Here is a 19,167-nt window from a genome sequence, read left to right as displayed (position 1 = left end):
TGTTCAGAGGAGAATTGCCTAGCATTTCGGTGCTGGACTGCCCCAGGGCAGGACAAAGACTGATATGTTTGGGATATTTCTTCTCTGTGAAAGATAGTGAGCTAAAGACTCTGGGTAAGTCTCTCGTAACCAGGACTAATGTCTGGCAGAGGGACTCCCAGGACCCCCCTTGTTAATCTGCATATTTAAGTACATTTGGGTCTCACCCTAAGTTACTAGGGGAATCCAGACGTGGACCCCTTGCTCACTATTCTTAAAGAGGCACAGATCCACCCTACTGATGAGGTCCAACCAGACCGAAACACGTGTCTGGGGTTTCTGTTGGTACTCTTGTTCAGAGGAGAATTGCCTAGCATTTCGGTGCTGGACTGCCCCAGGGCAGGACAAAGACTGATATGTTTGGGATATTTCTTCTCTATGAAAGATAGTGAGCTAAAGACTCTGGGTAAGTCTCTCGTAACCAGGACTAATGTCTGGCAGAGGGACTCCCAGGACCCCCCTTGTTATTCTGCTGTGCTCCACAGCATCCTCTCCGCCCTCTTCATCAGTCGACGCTGCAGACAGGGAGAGATAAAACACAGGCATCAGGGCACAGTACATTGGACTGATACACACATGACAGTTGTACATGAGTGGCATAGTCAAAATTCAGACATGGCATCACACTCCACGACACACATGTCATTTTAACTCACATACATGAGCATTTCCACAGCAATAGTGCACCAGGCAGCAGCATCCATACACATTCAACAGCATGTACAGCCAAAGGTGAACCGGACATCACATGAAACAATGGGAGTGCACTAGATATGCACACACGCCACCACACTTACATGCATGTGTACATATCCAACTGTTGCAGTGATGTGATCGCCATACATGTCACATCTGACATTCAGCCTTCTACATATCAGTGTCACGTGCATCCATGTTGCATCACAGTTGCACACTTATCAAATGCACATACATGCACATGTACACAGTGCAGATACACGCATAATGAACCAACATCCATGCCACAACCATGCCAATGTACATGCACAGAAATTCAAACATGTGTGCTCCCACACCTGCATTTGCCCAGCATGCTTACCAACACATACACCATCGATGTGTCTCACACCTGAGAGGACTCACATGTGGCAGCCTCACGCCCATGTTCATACACATCCCTAGATGGCCCTACAAAAACACATGTGCAACCTGCAAACTACAGGCACACCACGACATGCATATCGTCCAATCACCATGCATGTACACTTACCGCTCGACTCCAGACGGGTCTGTCTCTCAAGGATCTGGACGTAGAGTGCTGGGCATATGCGTTCCAGGACCCTCATTTGGTGGTCCGACAGCTGGACCCGGCGCCCCTTGGCATCCGCTGCCTTAGCGAGGCGCTGGACCTTGTTGAGGGTCTTGGACCTGAAGTCCTCCCAGCGTTTCTTGACATGATGTAAGTCGCGGACTGCCACCCCCTCCGCATTGATGGCAGTCACGATGTCCATCCAGATTCTTGTCCATCCTTCCTTGTCGGTGCGCAAACTTCCAAAGAGGGCATCATACTGCCCCAGGACTTGCTCCACCAGGACACCAACTTCCCTGGCACTGAAGCTGGTGGCCCTCTGCCTCTCTGGCTGGGGGTTGCCAGTGGTGCCAGATGGTGTTATGCCCAACATGGCAACCCCAGAGGCAGGAGTGGGTGGGCAACTGGGTCCTGGGGCTGGGCTGTGGAGCGATGGTATCCCAGTCGGGAGTCTTCTGTTCCAGCAGGGGTGGTCACAGCAACTGCACCCCTAGCTGACGTGCAGGCAGCAAATAGCAGGGCACGTGGGCAGTAGGCAGTCAGGCAGCAGCAGATGGCAGGTGGGAGCATGCTCTGGGCTCTAGGGGGCAGTAATTCGGCCTACTGGGCAGGAGCGTTGTCTTCCGTGTGTTGGTGCATGGCCAGCTTGATACGGAGTGATTTGGCATGCGAAAATCTTGCACGTCAGCATGCAATTCGAGGAAAGGCCCTTTGCGCGTAAGCACGTCAGCACACGTACGCAGTTTCATTGGACCAAAGGCTCTTAGCGTGTAAGCGCTTCTGTGACGTGACCCGCACGGGCATTTCCCTCGTGACGTGGCATCGCACGTGGAACAACTGCACATCCACGTGTGGATGCATGTATTCCGAGGAAAGGGCCTACGCACGTAAGTTACGTGACGCACGCGGGCGTTTCCATCAACACGGGTGCATGTTCATCATACACGTCCAAAAAATGCACGTCCGAGTGTCAGCTCGTGTCATTGGAGGAAAGGGCCTTAGCGCGTACACGCGTATGTGACGTGTACGTGTGGGCCGGTTTAAAAGCTGTGTGTCAGATGCCATTTCCTTGTACGTGCTTTTCGTGGAGAGCGAGTGGGTGAATTCTGTACTTCTTGACAGTTCACACACGATTACTTCACACAGTTTCAAGTTCGTACTACCTGTTACCTCTGACAGCTTTTTTCTGATTTTTTGTTGGGCCTGTTTCCTCAAACAGCGTTCAATTCTTCTTTTGTCCTGTCTCCTCAGACAGCGTAGAATTCTTCTTTTGGCGGGGGTGTTGCCAACGTGCACACGCGCGTATTTTTCACGTTCTTTTTCCAGGAAGATGATGAGTCGCGCAAGTATTTACCAACTGTGCTTGCCCCGTGTGTCGTGTACCCTTCAGAGGACATTGTAGGCTGCGTGTATTACGCGTATGCTTATTTTTGTGTTTCTGGGTGCCACAGCATAGTGCGGGTACATTTTTTCATGCACGTGGTCTACGAGGGGTTGCGTGCACGTTATTTTTTAATTTTTGGGCTGCCTGTGCATTGCGTGACCCGTCAACTTCCTACAGGGGTCACAGACATCCTTGTAGAGCACTAGGGTACGAATTCCATCTAGTACCCTACCCCTTTGACCCCCAATTTCCCAGGACCATTGTTTACTGCAACTCCCATACGCACAACATAATCAGCGCCATGGTTGGGAGGCGACCAAGCGCTAAGGGAGGCAAAGGTGGCCGACCTTCAAAAGGTGGCCGTGATGGGCGCGGTAGGGGACATGGCCGGGATTTGCAGGGTGCCCCTATACCCCCATGTGTGGAGGACTAATCAGGGACACCCATGCCCCCCCCATGGTTGAGGGAAACGTGGCTGACACCATCCCAGCTCAGCCCTTGTTGGACCAGCCCATTGTGGCACCTGACCTGGCACAGGATGACTCCCAGGCTGACTTCCAGGTCAGCAAGTCTAGGCCACGTGTGGCGGTGCAAGTTGTTGTCCCCAAGCCACGTGGATCTGCTGCAGCTATGTCATCTGCTGCCCCGAGTAGGCAGGGTGGGGAGGCTGCAGGGGCAGCTGCAGCTCCATCCGCCCCAGCTCTGACTCTCCCAGCCAGGACAGTGTCGGTCCAGGTCCATCAAACTGACGTTCGCCCTGCCAACATTACCCTGCAACCAATGTCTGCAACAAGACCTACGGTCATTGTGCATTCCCACACTCCTACTACCCAGTCCACTGGTGCTTCTGCAACTACTGACCAGAGCGGCGTAAGTCACTCTGGCTCCGCTCCACCTTTAAAGAAGAGGAAGAAGGGTGCTTTGGCACGACAGGCTGAGACCCCAGACACGGCTACACACTCTGGCACGTCAAGGAAGCCTTGCTTTAATGACGCAGAACTTGATGCACTTGTGTCCTATGGGTCAGCACATAGCCACGAAATACTGGTGACTGCAGGGTCCAAGACCACAACTGGTCAACGTAAGGCACACTGGCAGATCATCGCTGACCTCATAAGTGCCCGTGGATTTGTGAGGCGCACAGCTGATGATTGCTACAAGCGGTGGAATGACCTGAAGCTCAGAGCAAAGAACAAGCTGGCCTCAAATCATGCCGCTACTCTGGTGACTGGCGGTGGGTCTCTACCAGAGGACAACAAACTCACTGAACATGAGTCTGTTGCTGGGGTCTTTGTCACAGAGGAACAGATCCAAGGCATGGGAGAACTACCTGATTACGATGCATTGTCCGGTGAGTGCCCATGCATGTGTGTGTAATCCATGTGTATGTCGTTTGGGTGACGGGTTCAGATTGAGTGCCAGGTGAGGGTGTGTGCACCTAAGTGGTATGAGTCACCCATGTGCTTCCTCCCATACATTCACGTGCCTTGGATTTGGGTATGACTGTATCCCTTCTGGCCACAGTTGCCTATTAAGCCCACATTTGTGCACTTTACCTTGAACTGTTGTCTTGCAACTACATTGATCTGATTTAGTAAGTCTTCATTCATGCTGATTGTTTGCACTCTCCCCTTTTTGCTAGACAATTTTATGCCCTATTGCGACATACGTGACATGCTTCGGTCATTGTTTACAGGCCACACTGGGGCACTATTGTACCTGGTAATGATTTGACCATTCAGGCTGATGGAGTATTGGCCTGCATAAAAATTATTATAAGGGGCTGTTTTCATGTGGAACATGACAGATGTTTCCTGTGATGCCAAAGTGACCAACCTTTGATCAGCCCACAATGACAGTATTTTTGGACACTGGATGTATTTCAGTGTGTGGCAAACGCATATTTTGAAACACTATTCAGCATAAATCTTCTCATGTTGTCAATGTCACATGGATGTGTGACAGTACTCAATCACTGACATATTGCCGTAGTTTTGTACTTTACCGTGGATGTGCTTCATGACATCTGTGTGGTGGCATGTGTCATGTATGTGTTTTGGACATGCCACTCACAGCCTGATGTGTGATGCCTGTGCTACCCAACATGCTACAAATGTGTTGCTTTTCCATCTTGCTCTCCCCAGTACTTGCCTTTTTGATTCCACTTCCAACTCTTTGACAGTGCATGCATGTCAGGGTTATAGTCATGTGGGACATGAGTTGATCATGTACTGTATCTGTGGCTTGTCACCTTCTATGTGTGTGCTATGGTGCTCATGCCTGTTTCCATTTGTTGTCTTTCATGTTTTTGCAGGTGATGACGCACTTGATGCTGTTGAGGTTGAGGAGATGGTGCAGACCCAGGAGGAATCTCTGGCACGTCCGGGCACCAGTGGGGGACGTGGTGTGGTGGTGGGTGAAAACCCAATGTTACTGCAGGCCATACTCTCCAGGGGTGTCTCTGGGTGCACCTCGCCAGACCTCTATTCGGGTGCTGAATCGGATGATGAGACTTATGTGCCATCGCAGGTAAGTGTTTCTGGCAGGGATTCTGTTCTGTCCAACCCACCTGCACCAGGGCGAGAACCCTCTATGGGGATGTCAGTGTTGGTAGGTCCGCCTTTGGCGGTTACGGATGCAGGGTCACACTCCACAGCATCTGATCCTGTTGCTGGGCCAGCAGATCAGAGGGGGAATGCAGTCCTGAACCGTCAGGCAGTGCCAGCACAGCAATGTGCAGATCGCCTTGCCCTAAACAGGTGTGGTGCCCGTTGATGCGGTGGCCATGCGCCACCAGGCAATACTGTATAGTAAAACCCCATGCACGGTATTGCAACCTAACAGGCAGCATCAGTAGAAATGATGGATCAGGCAATGGAGAGGGTGGACACTTCCATTATCCCCCCTGATAGGCAGATGGAGAAACAACAGCAGGCAACAGACTCCATTTGCCAATCACACATGGAAGACATGTTGGCATCCAACAGGGACTGACGGGCGGCACTGGAGACTCTGCGCCAATCGATATCAATAGAGTCCCAGGCCCACAGGGAAGCCCTGAGGGAAGAACTACATACCCCCAGGCAGACTCTGGTTGACCTTGAGGCTTCCACTAATTTTAGGGCAGAACAGCAGCTGGAGCAGCACACACGTTCGCTCTAAGCTGAGATGCAGGCAACACGTGAGGAGATCCGGGCATCACGCGAGGCCATGCGTGCAGAAATGCAGGCAACCCGTGAGGTGCTGCATGGGGATCTCCGCACATTAATCCTCGAGAATCAGACCTTCCAGACCCGCATGCTTGCTGCCATGGAGGACCATACCCGGGCTTTGCATGGGCTGCCTCCCATAGCGCCACCACCTCCTGATGCAGCAGCGGAGGGTGAGGAGAGCGACAGCAGTTCTCCCACAATGGCATAGCCGTGCAGGCCATGAGCCTAAGGAGGTATTTTTTTTGCAACATTCACGCAGGTGGGTGTTGGTGTGCACCCTGTCCTCAAACTTCCTGGGTGGCCTCCCCCAACCCCCCCCCCCCCCCTGGCCCCCACATGGCAATTTTTTTTTTTTTACAGTGTGTTGCCTTGTGTGGCTCCTGTTGGCATCCACTGTATTCCGGCTGGGCACATGCAGGCTTGTCATGAGTTTGGGTTAGATGCTTGGGTTTGTGAGACACACACCCCTCCTGCTTCCCGTTACCATGGGCTTGCAAAGGGTGTGACCAAGTGACAGTGAATTACACAGTGATGTTGGGTTCCCATGAGCTGTGTGGGCAGTCTGTAATCAATACTGTGTACACATTCCTAGTGGGTATTGTTGTTGTTTTCTACACTACATGGTGTATTGATATGTGCTTGTGCAATCTTGTCTTCCTCCTAATTTGCAGGTTCCTTCCTCATGTCTTCACAAGGCCGTCCACTTTGCAGATGGAGTTCATGTTGTATGCAGTACACTGAGACATTTGCTGGCAGTAACACTGTACAGATGAAAGGGGTCGATGTGCTGGCGTATTCAGGTTGTAAGACTTGCACTACTTTGAATTTGTACTGTCATATTTTGCCACTGTTTCATCTTGTGTTTCTGTATTGTGTTGCTGGTAAGTATTTGTTCATGTGTGCTCTTTCTTATTGATTACTGGGAGCATATTGTCTTTGGCCTGTTTCCATTTCGGACAGTGCACTTTGTGATACTTGTGTCATGTGTCGTGCATTCATTTGGTTGCTTTCACATTGCATGACATGCCATGGTGTGTTGGGTAGTTGAGATGGGGGGGTTGGGTGACATGGCACTATTTTCATGTTGTATTTTGCAAGAGGGTAGTCATTCATGCAGCATGAATGTGTGTCTTTTTATCAAACATCATTGGTTGTGTTTAAGTAGGTAGGGATGCACACAATGTAGCACTTCCAGGTGACCAATCACAGGCTGGTATGTTAGTGACAGTTGACTGTCCCTTATGTCATCATCATTGATTGTCAGCTGGTATGTGCCAGGGCTGTGTGCACTCTGCAGGGGTGTGATTTTAGGTGAAGTAATTGCCCACCAGCTGCGTATGGGCTGCCTCACCATGTGCACTTCCCCTCCCATGCACAGCAGGAGTGCATGTGGTTGGGGATGTGGGGGTACCACCATGTCCACCGGCAGGCCCCGGCGTGTTGCAACATTGTGCAGGACACATGCTGCCACTATGATCCTGCACACTACTGGGGGAGCGTAAAGTAGCTGCCCACCAGAACGGTCAAAGGAGCGAAAGCGTGACTTGAGCACTCCGAATGTGCGCTCCACTATGCCCCGGGTTGCAATATGGGCTGTTTTGTATCTTACCTCGGGTGGCGTGGTGGGGTTCCGAATTGGCGTCATCATGTGGGTGCTCAGAGGGTAGGCACTGTCCCCTGGGGAGGTGATGATGGGTTTCATTGGTGGGGTTGTGACATTACTCAGTATCTGACATGCATACATGTGCAGAGGCATTTATACTCACTGAACAGCCATGTATCGCCATGCCGCCCAGCTTCTAGGTCCCGGTTTAGGGTTGACATTCTGTAAATGAAACTGTCGTGGGTGGACACTGGATAGTTGGCATATACTGAGGTGAAGATTCCCTTGGCATCACATACTACCTGGAAGTTGATGGAATGCCAGTGCTTGCGGTTTCTGTAGATGTGCTCTGATGCCCTGGGGGGACGTAGAGCCACATGGGTGCAATCAATGGCACCTAGCACTTTGGGGAATTGTGCCACCCCAAAAAAATCCTGGACGGCAGCCTGCCTTTCTGCAGGTGTTCTGGGCAGGTATATGTGCCTGTGGACTGATGGGCGTGCAGTCATGATGACCAACACCTGGTGTCGGCAGCGTGACTGCGTGGCCTGTGACACCCCCCCACTATAGCAGTTGTCCACTGAAATGATCCAGTGGCCAAGAAGTGCAGTACATTGAGGACCTCCTCCAGGGGGCTGAGTGCTTGGGAGCACAGGGTGGGTGATGTGAGGTCATCCTCCCACTCACTGACCAGGTCGAGTATTATGTGAGGTGGAAACCTGTACCTCCCATACACCTGGTCATCAGGCATCCCAAAAAGGCTGGTTCTGGGAGTAAAAATTCTGTGCCTGACTATACTCCTCCTCCTCCTGCGGTATCCCACGACCACTGATGCTAGGAACGGTATATTCATCCTGGCGTCTGAGCTTGTTTGTTGTTTGCGCGCACTTTTATGCTGCGCGGGTCCACGTACGCCTGCTTCCTGCTGGCATACGTGTTTCCGGACTAGCGCGTATTTTTTGGTGCACGCGTTAGCCCCGTTCGATTCCATGAATACGTGTTTTGAACGTGAGTGTGGGCGTTCCGCGCATTTGCCTCCTGTTCTTCCCCCACGATGCCCACATTTTCACGCGTTGTTCCCCATTCCGTGTGTCACGCCCCCTGTTCCGCCTACTTTTGTTGTGTGCGCCGCGCTATGTGCGATTTCGTTGTGCGCGTAGCGCACGCTGTTTGGAGACGTGTGCACCAGAGTGCGCCACGCAGAATTTTGGCGCACATCCTGGGATTTACACGCGCACGGACTTCCATGAATCGCTGTGCGTGGGTTTTGCTGTGATTTTCGCACTTTCACCTAAAATTTCAGCGTACATTAATTCCATGAATCGGCCTGAAAGTTTATTCAATTTCCAAACTACCACGCATTTCTATAAATCTTCACCAAGTTTATATTATTGACTGGTTTGCACTAAATGTTAGTATAGGAATCTGTTATATGTTAAATGGATAAGGTAAATTATTATGTTAGTTTCATGTTAGTTTATTTTAAGTGCAACTCAGCTCACAACTGTGGTATCGTGGAGCAAAGTGATCATGTTCTAGCATGTGTTCTGTGCATTCCCAACATTGGCATCTATTAGATTCAACCCAAACCTCATACCCTTGAGTCACACATACCAGTCTCACGCCCTTTGCCTTAGTTAAAATTCAGACCTTTGCTAAAGTGTAGATAATGAAATGTGGATCTACCTTGTTGACATTCAGAATAGGGAAAAAGTATGTCCCTATTGCATTTCCCTACACACACCTTCCTTTTTTGCTCTGCTCGGACACAACCAAAATCACTGCTGGAAAACACAAACATGCAAAAATCCCAGCTTCACCAGGTAACCAATGCGTGATCTTGAGCAAGATATTACCTTGATTTTAACAGTCAAGAATCAAACAACATGCAATTGGTAATATTCATATATGAAAACATGATATATATATTTTTTTATAAAATCATTTTTTAAATCCCTTTTTTGTTGTTGCTATTTGCAAATGTTTATTTTATTGTAATCTGCTGATCAACTTTATCTTCATTTAATTGTTTATATCCTATTTGTATTTTTTAGTTTTTTCAAAGCAACCATAAGTCTATACAACTGTGGCAATGTAAAAATCTGTAAAAATCGGTTTGTAAAAATAATTTAAAAATATGATGTTTAACAGTAAAGTCAGAAATTGTTCGGATAAATGAACATCCATCCTTTGTAGGTGGAACTTCTTTTGAGGTCATCATCTTCACCCCTTTTTTCCATTCAGGGTTTTTTCTAGGAGACTCCATTCCAGTGGCATTCTCTAGAGATCAGCACACTCCAAGGATCAACGTAAGGATCAAGTACATCAATCAATTTACTTTTCCTTTTTCAAATGGATATCTGAAATCAAATTTAATTATGCATACAAATGCACATTATACATAAAATACCGTATAATGCAGCGTGGACATTTCTTTAAGAACCTCTAAAAATAACATTAATTAAACACACTAATACCAAAAAGCACTTTTTCAGGCAAATGTTCCCAACACAACCACTCTTAACACAACAGCTAATAAAATAATGTAACATAACTAAGCCTTTACCTATTTACAATACACCTTTCTCTTAGTTACCTATTTTAACTTTGGTACACTAATTTGACATATATTTCCCCTTTTATCCCTTCAAACCCCATTTTGATATCTTCAAATTATTTACACCTGTCCACCTGCTATGGAAAGTCTATTTAATAGGTAAGCGTTTTATTTTTATACCATCACTTGTTTCACTCCCACTCAATTTGCTCTAGCCTTTTCACCTCATGTTTCGGGTGGAAGGGCTAAATCTAATTAACATGGAAAAACTGTTCTACTGTTAATTCTCCCTCCTTTTTAACAATTTTGTAAACTACAGGTGGAACCTTATCTACAACTCTACATGGCCCATGCCATGCTGTAAGAGTGTTTATGCTTAACTTTCCCAAAATTGAATTTTTAAACCTGGTCTCTTATCTCATATACTCTCACAGATGTCTTCCTCTTGTAATATGACTTTGCACTGTCAGCGGCCTTTTCCAAAAGTCGCTGCATATATGCAAGCGCATATGGTAAGTGCTTTCTCAGTTCTTCAAAAATGTATGGATTGTAGATGCATTTACAAGAACCTGTTCATTTGTTCTGTAGAGCAAATGTTGCGGCAGAACCATCTCCCTGCCTGTCAAAATCTTGTGGGGGCTGAGATTTGTTGATTTAGAGGGTGTCGCCCTGAGAGCCACAAATCCCAGGTAAATCCAGCTTCTGCAACATTTTCAATATGTCAACTATCAATCTGTTACACTGTTCCATTCCCCCTGAAGAGGAGGGACGGTAACAAATGTGTAGTTTACTCTTCACACCCAAGATTTACCACATTGTTGTCATCAATTCACTAGTGAAATGACTTCTACGGTCTGAATCTATTCTTTGAGGTGAATCAAATCTTGAAAAAACATGATTCACAAGTAAAGTGGCCACCATTTGCGTGCTGCTCAAATGCACTCCACCCATTGAGACAGTAAACCAACGACCATCAGCATGTACCTGTTTTGTCTTGCTGATCTCCTCATAGGCCCTATATAATCTACTTGCAAATCAGACCATGAAAGTGTCAAACCCCTTTTCAATAATGGTGCTCAATGAGCTGGTGACGCAGGCTGAAACTGTGCACACACTAAACACCCTCTGGTGTAGAGCTCAACATCTTGAGACATGTGTGGACAGTAGGCATAATCTTTTAAAATGTCAAAATTCTTCTGTGAACCTCTGTGGCCTGCAGTTATGGCATTGTGGGAATGATGTAATATCAATCCCCAAAATGACAAAGGCACTATCCATTCGATTTGGCCTGTCACGGATTCTCAAATCATCAGTCCATCTTGTATCCTAATTCTCTTTTTGTGTTTTAATAACACACTCAATTCCTCCTTCCTTTTGCAGTCCTCTTCAGTTTGGATTTTCTTCTACATCTAGAAAATGGTTGTAAAATGGGCGTAGAATAAAATCCTCCTTTTGTGCCGTAATCAAGTCTTGATCTGGAGTATCAGTACTCCATTGTGCCACCGGCTGTTCAACTGTTTTCAGTGTTTTGGAACGTGCTATCACATCCACCTGTATTTCACCAAGCAGGTGTTCATTGGAAAATAACCCCCCCATAGAAGCTCCAATTCTGGATCTTTGATCTGCCTTATCATGTCTCTCCTTATCCTCAACTTGTGTTTTCAAATGACCACATATTTTCCTCCAATGGATTATCAGGTCATTGTCTGACATGTTTAAGTGGTTTCATGTTATTTGTGAGCATGCCTTTAACCTTCCAGCCAGGCAAATAGTCCACAAAACTATTTTGCGCTTAATCAGAATCAGTGACTAAAAGTATTTCTTTGAGCCTCTTTTCTACTGCTACATTACCTTATAAATAGCAGCCATTTCTGCCACTTGACTGCTTTTGGAGCCTATCCTCAAGCTCACTCTTGGAATGCTGTCGCATTTAAGCCACATAGTTCCTATTCCTGCCACAAGTTCTTTTTCAGCATCATGTTCTATGTGGTATGCACATCCATCTACATACACAGTTGGTAAATTTGTACATGTTTCTTCGCTGAAAGCCTTCTGTGGACATTGCTCTAATTCATTTAAACTTGTCTCTAGCTCTGTGTCATCAGGCACACAGACAGCTGCACAACCATTTAACTCTGCTAGCACTTGAGCAATGGGGCTCTTTTTATTTTGTCCATATCTCAATTTTACTGGAAATCCCTGAAGTGCTAATGTCCACAAAGTGATTCTTGACTGGGCCAAATTCCCTGATCTGATCCTCTTACTTTGCAAAAATTGCAGAGGCTGGTGATTTGTTTCAACAATCACCTGCTCCCCTTGAATTATGGGACAGACATGTAATGCCCAGAAAGTGGTCAGAAGCACTTTTTCACATTCACTAAATTTGGTCTCTACCTGTGACAATGCTTTGCTAGCATATGCATTGGTTTTGTTATTTGCATTATGTTTCTTATATAACACTGCTGACATACATTGATCTGTGAATCATATTTCTACAGAGAAATTCTGTTTTTTCATTGGATATGCCAAACATGGTGCTTTCATTATACACCCTTTTAGCATAGCCACTGCCTCACTTGGTTTCTTTTTCCATTTCCAGGGTACACCCTGCATCAATAACCTTGTCAAAGGTTGTGTAATCTCTGCATAATGTTCAATGAACATTCTGTTGAAACTTGTCATTCCTAACAAACTCTTTAAACTTTTCAAGTTATTGGGATCTTTTAGTTTCTGAATCACTTCCACCTTTTTCTTTTATGGGCTTAATACATGCTCTGTCACTTCATGGCCTAGGAAATTTACCCTTTTTCTGCACCACTGTGCTTTCTGTAGAGATGTTTTTGCCCCAGCCTTCTGCAGCTGACGGAATACATGTGTAACTTCACTGAAGTGGCTTTTCAGATATTAATTTTTGATTAGCACGTCATCCACATAGACTATTGTCCCTCATTCAGCTGCATCCGGGAGTGCCTTGCTTAGGAATATCCCAAACTCACTCCCACTATTGACATACCCAAAAAAGGTCCGGGACATGCATTTTGTGATTTGTCAAAAGGAAATACAAATGCAGTTTGAATGTTTTCAGCTAGTGGCACACACCAGTATCCAACTGTAAGGTCTAAGGTGGTAAATACCTTTGACCCGTGAACCTGTGCAAGGGCCTGATCAATAAAAGAAAGGGGCCACCTTGAAACAGGTACTTTTTTGATTAATTCTCATAGATCTGCAGACAAGCGCCATTGGCCATTGGGTTTTAGCACACCTAATATAGGAGTATTTGATGTACGATGAATAGGCATAATTTATCCTCTAGATTCTACATTTTTGATTATTTCAGCTAGTGATTCCAAACATGACAGGGGTGACAGGGGTAACCTATATCACCGTAAAAAAGAAAGGCTACCTAACCTGTCCTTCTGGTAGTGTGGCCACATGAAAATAGGTCATCCCACAGTCATAGGCATATTTGGTAAAAGCCTCTTTGCGCTCCATGAATAATTTCCTCAATTGGTCTTTTTCTTCTTCATTTGAGCAAGAATCGGCAGCTTGAATCTGCTCCTCTGCCATTCTAGAGAATTCTGGGAAATCCTCCAAAGGAGGAACTAGTGTACTTTCCTCTAACCGTGTGACAGTGTCTCTTCGGAGAGTCGCTATACTCAAATATTTTGGAATATTGACCTCCATTTCAATATGCTGTTTTTCTCTTTTAGATTCACCTAATTCGAATAGAATACAATCATCCTGATGGCAGCAGACAATTTCACTTGGCTCATCAGGGTACACAGACTGAACTTTAAAGTTTCCTTTAGTCTTAGACTCCAATAATTCTGGTAATTCACCATGTGCAGTCACGTAGCTTTCAGGGATGTTCCGATCACTGGGTTACTGACATCAGCAGTAAATTAAGACTTCTGTACTGCCATTCCTAATGCTGTTTTCTCTTACAAATGAATGTCTTGACACTCTTTATTGTCCAACAGGATTTGAATGGGCCCAACCCGAATCTCTAACAGTGGTGTATATATGCATTCTAACCCTTGTTGCTTTATGGATTCATTTAGGCATATACATGCATCAGAATATCTTATCTGTTGCCCCTTCCTATATTGTAATACTACTGTAAATTGTCTGGTAAATGTGAGAATGTTAACATCCTTTTTTACATGAAGTTCAATTGCATATGGCGTCATTGGGGAACAACGATAAACGTGTCTCTTGTCTTCAAATTCAGGTGCAGCGCCAGCCAATCTGGACCAGACCTTTTGATTTTGAAAGTCACCGTACACATTCTGTGCATGATATAATGTTTTGTGTTCCCCTCACAATCCACACATTATGATGAATGCCTTTAGCGCCGATTGTAATCTTTAACATGCATCCTTCTAGAAATCTTTGTCCCAGTGTCATGATTCCTGCCCCACATGTCCCCAACCCTCCAAGATGTGAGGCTGGAGCCAGGCCACGATCACCTAAATGGCCCTCAAGGGCCTTTCCATCCCTCCAAAGACCCACTTGGAGTCAGTCTTGGTGCTTGTGGCACCAGACTCACTCACTCCCACAGGATAACATTGAGGATTGGACTTGCAGTGCATTGATGGGGACACAATGGATGCCCCCACATATTTCGGTTCCCAGAACTGCATGTGCAGTCTAGTCTTTTGGTTGTGGTGCAGCCCAGAGACACCTGGGATACCCAGAGACTATTTAAGCCACACCCAGGCTGAGAAACATGCTTTGTGTTTTCTGCACCTGCAGCGTGACACTCACCGTGTTCGGATCGGTCTCCAGTAGGCCTGCATCTTTCTTCTGCGCTCAGCTCCTGCAAGAACAAGAACACCGTTAGGAACAGCCTTACCTTGCGGTGCTTCTACCCATCATTCATTGCTCCTTCTGTTGGGTGGGCATCTTCGGCGGTGTCATTCCCATCCCGGCACGCTGCTTCCTAAGGAAAAGGAAAAAGAATAGAAAAAAGGCATTAGTAAGCATTCAGAAAGTCTTCGCTTATTTTTAAAGACTGTACAAGCTTCAAACACTTACCTGAATCCCAGCCGCTCTCGGGGAACTCTGTCTCTGGAACTTCTCATCCATCTGCAAGAGGGAAAAGACACTCCAGGTTAGCGTGGAAACATCTAGAGGCGCCACACATACCGCGCTTACTCACCGCATTTCTTCTTCATAACCGGCATCCACGCTGAAAGCATTGCGGCACCTAAAAGACACAGAAAAAGAACTCAGTTCAATACAAATACGAAAGGGTCGCATTGCGCATCGCGCTCTCGCTCACCTTCAGTGCTACTCATCTCAGCAGCACGTCACCATCCCCGGACGCCGGCCATCATCTAAGGAAGGAAAGGAACAAAGTTAGAGAACTGTTCAAAAGACTCATTATACTTACCTGTCAGACTTTTGCCAGTGAAGTAACTAGGCAGCAACAAGCCCGCATCAATCAACGCGCCCCTGCGCCGAAAGCAGGACGGAGAGCACACTTTCCAAGAAAACAAGGTGAGCTGTGGATCAAGGGGAAGGGTTGGACCCCGGGGAAGAAGGGGTTCAAACACACAGAGACAATAGGGAGTTAAACTCTACCAATCCTGTGTTTTGGGCCCAGTCTCTGGTCGAGTAGAGTCCAGGGAAGGGTTCAAGGTCGTAAGAGGTCAGAACAGGCTGAGTGACAACCCCGTGGATACCAGGTGAGCGTTAAGGAACATAAAGCCTCACATCAAAATCCACCTGGGCATCATGGAAACGTCAGACAACGACCAGTTAACCCACATGTTGGGGCAGCAACATTCCGAAGTACATGCAGCCAGCAGGAGACCAACACCCTGAGGAGAGAACTGATAGTAGCCAAAGAACGCACTGATGATTTAAGCCGGCAACTTCTCCAGTCAGAAGAATGGCATGCACCATTGCTGGGAAGCGTGCCCACGATGCCAGCACCATCAGCGAATCCTGTTTAGATAACCCTTCCTGAGGCAGTTCCCTTGGCCCCGCCCAAACGATTTACGGGGGATCCCAAGAGGTTTGCAACGTTCATGAACCAGTGCCGCCTGCACTTCCTTTGTAGACCAGGGGCCTTTCCGAATAACCAATCACGGGTCGCTTTTGTGCTATCCTACCTGAGTGGTAGCGCCGCGGACTGGTCTGTACCCTTTGTGGCCCAAGACGATCCTTTGCTGCATGACTTCAGGGGCTTTCAGCAGGAGATGTAAAATCTGTACGCCCATCGTACTCATGGGCAGGCATTAGTCAACGAACTTCTGTCCCTACGCCAAGGGAATCAAGACCTATTGACATACATAGCCACGTTCAATAGACTCGTAGTTGAAGCAGAATGGCCAGTGGAGAAGAGAACCACATTATTTTATCAGGGGTTGCTGGGGGAGCTTAAGGATGTTCTTGCATGATTAGTGAACCCCCCGAAAGACTGCTCAGAATTCATTGACCTTGTTGTTCAACTGTATCATAGTTTGCAGGACCGAAAAGCAGATCGAACCAGACCGGACCCTCGCCCTACGTATGTGCGTTCAAAGGACAATATTGCCCGCACAACGGAAGGTTCAGGAGAACCAATGCAAATCGGGGGGGTCAGATCCCCTTGACTAAAGCAGAAAGGGATAAAAGGAGACAGCAGCAGTTATGTCTGTACTGTGGAAGGTCAGTTCATTTCCTTAAAGAGTGCCTTGTGAAGCCACCGAAGAGGACGGTAGGGGCCACGGACAAGGAAGATACCATCAAGGAATCGGAAAACTCCCCAGCCCGGCAAGTGTAGGGGTCCATTTGTCGAGCGAAGAAAGTGAACTACAGACCTCCCATTTTGCACTGTGGTCTTGATCAATCACCAACAACCGTCTCAGATGAATGCAGTAAGAGAGTATATTGACAGTGGAGCCATTGGGAATTACATCGTCCAGGATCTTGTGGCAAAGATGGGGCTTCCGTTAGGCCCTAAACCAACCACCGACACTGTTACCACTGTCGACGGCATGGAAATAGCTTCTGGTCCAGTATCCCAATGCACTGCAGCTTTAACCCTTCTGTGTCAGGATGGACACCAATAATCTATCATGTTTGACCTCATTAAGGCACCACAGTTCCGGTTGATTTTGGGAATGCCATGGTTGTTAGCTCACAATCCTCGAATCAATTGGTGAGCAAAAGAATTGGACTTTCCCGAGACTTGTGCCCACACATGTTATCGCCAAGAGAAACAACCAATAGACACCAGAACCTCCACGCTTGCGACTGTGGCAATCGGCACCCTACCAAGTGAATACCAGGACTTTCAAGATGTCTTTCAGAAAGAACAGGCTAATACCCTGCCACCGCATAGACCATACGATTGCCATATCGACGTGATACCCGGTGCACAAATCCCTTGTAGGCGAATTTACGCACTCACGGAACCAGAAAACCAGCACCTGAAGGCCTATCTTGACCAATACCTGGACAACGGGTTCATCCGTCCCTCGAAGTCTCCAGCAGCCAGTCCTCTATTCTTCGTACCGAAAAAGGAGGGGGACTTGAGAACGTGCATCGACTATCGCGCACTAAACCAGATTAGTGTAAAAAAACGCTACCCCCTGCCACTGATCCTTGAATTGCTTGATCAAGTCAAAGATGCCCAAATCTACACAAAACTGGACCTGAGCGGGGCATATCACCTTGTTCGCATAAAACAGGGGGGGGAACAAATGTAAAACTGCTTTTAGCACCAAATATGGCTTGTACGAATATCAAGTAATGCCCTTTTGCCTTTGCAATGCACCTGCAGCATTTCAATACTTCATGAACGATGTCCTACGGGAATTGATCGATGTCTGTGCTCTAGTGTACATCGACGATATTCTAGTATATTCCGCATCAAAGCAGGACAACGTTAAACACGTCCGATCCATATTGGAGAAACTCCATCAACACCAGCTCTATGGCAAGCTCAAAAAGTGCTCATTCCAAGTCTCCGAGGTGGAATTCCTGGGCTTTATTCTCAGCCCGAATGGAATCCGAATGGATGTGCACAAGGTAGATGCTATCCTGAAATGGCCATCCCCAAATTCATTTAAGGGGTTCAAAGTATCCTGGGTTTTGCAAACTTCTACCGCCGGTTCATCCCAGGATTTTCGCAAATCCTGCATCCCATCACGTCATTGCTAAAGAAAAGCAACAAAAAGTTCCAGTGGACAACAGAAGCCGAGGAAGTTTTCCAGGAACTCAAAGCAAGATTCACATCTGCCCCAATCTTACAGCACCCTCGGCCTGATCTCCCATACCTGATGGAAACGGACGCCTCAAGCATGGCTATGGGAGCCGTCCTCTCACAAAAGGACCCCGAAACGGGGCAGTTACACCCTGTTGCCTTCTGGTTGTGTAAATTCACACCCCCTGAACTCAATTACGCTATCACAGACAAAGAACTCCTGGCCATTAAGTCAGCCTTTAAGGCGTGGCAGCACTACCTCTTGGGCGCCAGACACACAATCACCGTAATAACTGACCACCAGAACCTACAGTACCTAAAAACGGCAAAGTCCCAATCCTCGCGACAACTACGTTGGGCTCTTTTTTTTGCTGAATATGACTACGTGATTACATTTCGACCAGGGGTGAAAAACGGGAAGGCCGATGCCCTTTCCCGTATGGGGGTGGAAGAGCAAGGGTATCAGACCTGTGACCCAATAGCAATCATCCCAAGTGACAAGCTCCTAGGAATCACAGCAACCATAACTCAGAAAAAATGACATGAAGAAATCCAAAACCTGATGAGTCCAGAGCAATTACAAGCGTGGAGTGCACAAGGAAAACATTACATGATAAAAGATCAGTTGCCCTACTTCAGGAATCATGTATTCTTACCAAACCAAGAGCTACGAGAACAAGTCATTTGAGGTTATCAGGTCATGATTCCTTGATCGAGGGCCACCCTGGAATCGCTAAAACCCATGCCAAGGTAAAACGAAAATATTGGTGGCCCACATGGCGTAAAGACATTATCCAATTCATCCTATCTTGTGGAGTGTGTGCTCAAAACAAGTCATCCAAGCAGAAACCGGCTGGGCTATTACAACCATTGGAAATCCCACCAGCACCCTGGCACACGTTGTCCCT

This window comes from Ambystoma mexicanum, chromosome 7q (assembly GCF_040938575.1).
Source record: "Ambystoma mexicanum isolate Mex_15411 chromosome 7q, UKY_AmexF1_1, whole genome shotgun sequence".
In the NCBI taxonomy this organism is placed as follows: domain Eukaryota; kingdom Metazoa; phylum Chordata; class Amphibia; order Caudata; family Ambystomatidae; genus Ambystoma; species Ambystoma mexicanum.
This window is presented reverse-complemented; position numbering follows the sequence as displayed.